The sequence below is a fragment of the Sander vitreus genome, chromosome 1 (genome assembly GCF_031162955.1).
Source record: "Sander vitreus isolate 19-12246 chromosome 1, sanVit1, whole genome shotgun sequence".
In the NCBI taxonomy this organism is placed as follows: Eukaryota; Metazoa; Chordata; class Actinopteri; order Perciformes; family Percidae; genus Sander; species Sander vitreus.
Genome location: NC_135855.1, coordinates 36,528,705 through 36,534,362, shown reverse-complemented (window position 1 = coordinate 36,534,362; position 5,658 = coordinate 36,528,705). Strand labels below are relative to the sequence as shown.

At 43.2% G+C, this 5,658-nt stretch overlaps 1 pseudogene; it reads right to left on the bottom strand.

Moving 5' to 3' along the window:
• Positions 1-734: 734 nt before the first annotated feature.
• On the bottom strand, positions 735-5,125 carry LOC144522976 (immunoglobulin superfamily containing leucine-rich repeat protein 2-like; annotated as a pseudogene).
• Positions 5,126-5,658: the final 533 nt, after the last annotated feature.

Sequence of the window (5,658 nt, the reverse complement as noted above, 5' to 3'; positions counted from 1 at the left end):
TATTCTGACCCTTTCTTCTGCCTTTCTATCATTCAAGTATAATTCAAAACAGATTTTACAGAAATTTGGTCGATAGTCGGACCGAAGAACATGGACAGATACAGAAATATTTTACAGGGGTATTTTTGAACGTTTTTGTTGCTTATGAACTACTGTACTTCCTTAAATATATTGAAAAAATATCTGGTTCATGCATCCCATGATTGTCTATCACTATGTGTATTTTGGTGCAGATCTGGATCCAGAATTGTACAGTTGTGTTTAAGGTGCATACTTTCGGTGTGCTTTTTAGTAAGCCAACTAAAGCTGTTGTGTACCCCCGTTTCCAGTCTCTGTGCTAAGCTAAGATAACCAGCTCTCTAGCGTTGTTTATGAAAGCTGTTTTTCAGAACTGTACATAAATGTCCAGCTACAAAACAAAATATGGGCAACAAGGTGAACACAGCCTAGTTCAGCTTTCACTAGAATCTCTGGAAAAAACAAAATGTCTGGAAAACATCCACTGACAATTGATAGAGCCTGCAGCTGGTAGCCTGTCTAGTAACTGAATGATGCAGCTGTGCAAGTAAAGCAAATGCATTTTGAGTCTTGTCAGATCACTGTGGAGCAAAGCAATATGTCTGGGCTGCCTTTGCACTGCTACAGGGAACCTAAACCATCGGCGCAAACTGAAAAATTATCCTGTTCTACCCTTTTAACCACATGCAAAAGTAAACTGCAAACAATGTCAATAATTACTGATTTGGATATATGTAGTTGCTTGTAATATTCACTGCTTCAGCTCCCAAAGGTAACCTATCACTATACTCAGATCCAACCTCGCAGTTGTCTAAATTCCCCCTGCACTGAGACAAAGAGAAGGACTCAGTCATGAAACTTTCTTCTGTATCCGCCTCTTTCTCTCCATCTCTGCTCTCCGTCTCCCCCTCCTCGATGTCCAGCTGGCTGCCGTTAATCTTCCTCTGAGACTCGGTGTGAGGTGCACGGATGTTAAAGTTGGCGGCGAGGTTCCTCTCCATGTGGTACTGGTCTTTGGCCTTCAGGATCAGCTTGTAGGTCTTGCTGCGGTATTTGTACACCAGGTGGAAGCATGTCGCTCCGAGGAGAGGCACAGTGGACACGGTCAGGAGGCAGATGCTGACGGAGATGATGATGAGAAGGTTCGGTACCCTCCTCCTGGTGGTGAACAGCACCTGGACCTCACAGTCCTCCCCTCTGTAGGTCAGACAGAGGGAGTAGTTCGTGCCGGGGCGCAAACCGCTGAACAGATACGTGTTGACGCCCTCTTTGATCCTCGACCACTGCACAGCTGAGTGTTTGCGGTCGGCAGTGACGCACAGATACAAGCCATTTGAATTGACTTTTTCGGCAACATCTGAAAGGCCGTGACGCTCTTCACTGTCAGCGTTGACGTTCTCATCAGATGTGGTGGCAGCGTTGGCGGCCCGATTGGCGCTGTTGTCTCTGGGTATGAGAAGGGGATTGAGTCGCGCTGTTGCCTCTGTTTCTGACACCCCCAATGCAATGACGCCAAAGTCAAATGTGTACTGCTTGATATCATCCAGGCTCCCGTTAAAGACATAGCTCGAAATGTATCTTGTGTTAGCCGTAACGCCACATTTACTAACACGCGATGGATACGTTGTTGCCTCCACGGAAGACTGGATCTCTTCTATGGGCGGGAAAGTGGGTGTGATGTTCATGATGTCTTTTCTCTTTAAATCAGGGATACGCACAAAATCAAAAACAGACGTTTTGTCTGTTTGATGTGTAGATGGGTGGGTTTTAGCGTAAGCAGGTGTTGTGGTCATTTGTTTTACGGATGTTGGTTTAGGTGGAGGCACCACTTCCACTGACACGGAATCTTCGTCTCTTCCAAACTCATTTGTGGCCGAGCAGCTGTAGTTGCCGCCGTCTTCCTTCCTGAGGTGTGAAATGATAAGAGTCCCATTATTAAAGACTTTGACCGGATTATAGGACAGTAAGGAGTCCTGATCTGATTCTGCCGAGTCATCCTCAGTGAAGGACAAAGCCAGTTCTAGCTTCTGGCTTTTGCTGTGAATATTCCACATGACCAGAGGCTTTGGGTTTCCTGTGAATTCACAAGTCAACACCAACGTGCTGCCCTCATAGAAAGTCGTGTTGTGGATATTTGGCTCGGTTCGTATTGTCACATTTGTGCCTGTGCACTTTGACTCGGGCATTTTTACGATCACTTCGCCTCTAAGTTTCTGTGGAGTTGCACAAATGATCAAATTCTGGTCCGGGACTGAGATGGTGGCTGTTGTAATCCAGTCTCTGAGCCAGTTGAGGGTGCAGTTGCATGCAAAAGGATTTTTATAAACCTGCAAGTAGGACAAAGACACCAAACCATCAAACGTCCCTTCAGTTATGGTTATGAATTTGTTGTTGTTGAGTCGGAGGGACCTCAGGTCTTTCAGGTTGGAGAAGGCGTCCCTCGGCAGGTGGACCATCTCGTTGTGGTTCATCTTCAACATATGCAACCCTGTGAGGTTCTGCAGATCCTCCCAAGGAAAGTTTACAATTCTATTGTGGCTGATGTCAAAGTTACGCAGATGAACCAAAGGCGTGAGGGACCCTTGTTCGATAGAGACAATCTCATTGTGGGCCATCCAAAGCGACGTCACCCGGGTGACATTGTCGAAGCTGCCCAGTGGTATCCAACTGATCTTGTTGGCAGAAAGACTCACAGTTGTCACATTAGGAGGCAAACCGTCTGGGATTTCAGTTAAGTCTTTGTAGGAGCATTCAGCAAAATGGCGGCCGTATTTATCTGAGCAGGTACAGAGCTCAGGGCATCCGAGTCCGGCGGTGAAGACTGTGGCGATCCACAAAGTGAAGAAGAGGATGTCTGCGGCTGCCATTTTCTGCTCCTGTAAAACAGCGTCACAGTCAATCTATCAGTCAGTGGATTAAACTTGATTTATTTAACAAATTTAATGCAAAGTGATTGTAGAAGAAGAGTAAAAATAGCTATTTAAAATGAAAATATCACACCAAAGCAAAATATAGACTGAGACAGCTTAACTTTAGCCCCATTTGCAGACGATAGAGCACATAATGGAGCCTGTTGACAGACTTTTCATACTCAGAGGCTTATTCGCATATTATTTAGAGAATCTTCAAGTTATTTTCAAACATACTGATAGCTTGTAAAGTCCTGACTGTGTTAATGACATTTATATGAAACAAACTAAGCAAATTTGCCGAGCTGGAGCTTCATTCAGGATAGTAAATAAAAGAAAGGGAGCACAAGAAGTTTCATATAATCCTCTGACCAGATCCTCGTCTGTTTTTAAGGATGACTTCTACTGGCAAACTGACATTGAAAAGGTCGATCCAGACAAATTACAAAAAAAAATCATTTTTGTCGCTTCTGGCTACATCTAATCATGCAGATAATTGTGGTCCAGCTGTAAAATTTGCGGAAATGTACATGAAATGACTACTGAATCATCTGCTCTATAGCTTGAAAGGGACATTGCAACATTTTGCACTGTTATAATGCAAAAACTTTGAAGATATCTCAGCATCATAAGATAATGTACAAAACTGGTTCTGACTGGAATTGTTAGCTCATGTTCAGGCCATGACCAAATGACCTGAGGTTTCCTACTCAAGCATATTTCATATTTCCCATGTCGTATGTAAGTTTCTCACTAGGCAGGTGCCAAATGAAATATATTATTCACATAAGACAATAGAGACTGACTTCAGGTTTTCTTCATCACTGCATCCGACATTTCTGCCTTCAATATTTATTGAAGACTCCTGACTGTGCAGTCTTTGGATTGCAGAGTTACCTGGAAGTTGTTCCTGGAAATTGATTTTTACTACAGAATCTTTTAATTAAATCCTTCAATTCGTTTGAGCCATTTCATCTACCTCCAACATACTGAGAAATCTCAGTCACAGATATCACAATACCTACATACATAAAACCCAAACTGTCTGGATGGCTAGAGGTAAGTAATCTTTTCTCTGCATGATATGACTGACCTGTTTACTGGAGGAGAGCGACAGAGCAGCTACTTTTGGTCAATATAAAGAATGCAGAAGCTAGGTACAAATCTGGAGCACCTCCATACAGATGTCTAGCTTTTTGCCTGTTTGGCAGTAAACTAAAAGCTGCTGGACATCTCCCCAGATCCATATTCTTCATTTATGTTTGCATCTATATCCACGCAATATTGTCATCCTGATTATCCATATTATAATGTTGCCAGGGGAAAAGGGATCCTATGGTGCTCTTCCTGAGGTTCCTAAGGATAGGAAGTGTTATAAGCTGTACAGATGCGACACCCTCTGATGTGTTTTCAAGCTATATAAATAAAAGACTCATCCTTAATTGCTCATCCTCACACCATCATTCTTCCGTTGATAAAATGATATTCTCTGACTGGCAGTTGTGACTGACAGCTGTGTACAGCCTACTGTGAGGACAGAGGAATACACCCACCCTGTGGTGTCTGGGAAAACAGAAAACTGGTGCGCAAGCAATCTCACAGTTTATCCTAAAAGAGATTAAGATTTTCGCTTTGAAGCTCTGAAGATGCACTCGGTTGATATCGGTCTGAACTGTTTAATTAACTGAGGACACAGTAAAGCTGTGTGTTATGTCACTGGCAGAAGCTTTTGGTTTTTAAACTACGCAGCAGCCTCTGGTGCTCTGTCCTTGGTGCTGCAAGGCAGCCGCATGTCTGCTCTGTTTGTTTACAGCAGTCTGGTCCGCTGCATGGCATGCACACCGCCGGGATTCACTCTTTTAGTCTTTCTATGAAACAAAACAACATATAGGCCTAGCTGTCAATGTCCTGACGCTACCAAGAACAAAGTTCATCCCCGTAAAAAAAAATACCTCGACGCAGCGGTCGCGCATGAATAATTGCTCCCGAGAGGAAAGAAGATATCCTCACCTCTGCGTTACTGCGTGACAAGCTTACCTGCGTTTTTGTTTTGATCTGTGCAGAGAAAGTGTTTCCAGTCAGAGCAGCGCAGGGCACATGCTGGTTTCAAGTCTGAAGATGAAGCTGAGTCCGTGTGTGTCTGCTTCTACATGGTGAAAACGTGCGTGTGCGCTGCGGAACTTCTGCTGCTTGTGCATATGTATGTCATACTGAGTTATCTCCCCCTCTCCTCCCCTCCCCTCCTCACATCTCTGGACACAACAGCATCGGCGTTTTCACAATTTGTTTTAAAGGGGACACGTCCTTCAATATGACTGAGAGGAGGCTAAAGTGAGGGCTGATTGTTTTCTATAAGCATAGGCTGCTTATACTACTAATACTAATGCAACGTATTTTACAACTAAAAAAAAGTGTACAAATAATAACAGTAACAATGATTTTTTTTATTTTTTTTATTTTACCTTTATTTTACCAGGAATATTCCCATTGAGACATAGAGTCTCTATTACAAGGTAGTCCTGGCCAAGACGGCAGCATAACAAGTTTCAACATAAAAACAAACAAACTTAAACAGCAAATGACATCAAACAATCAATTATCAGAGTTCAGTAACAGGACATGGGCATTCAGTGGTCAGAAAGTCCTTAATCCTGTTTTTAAAATCTTCCATACTAATACAATAATCTACATTAGGGCAAGGGCGTAAATCCCAGGGGGGTTGGGGGGGTAA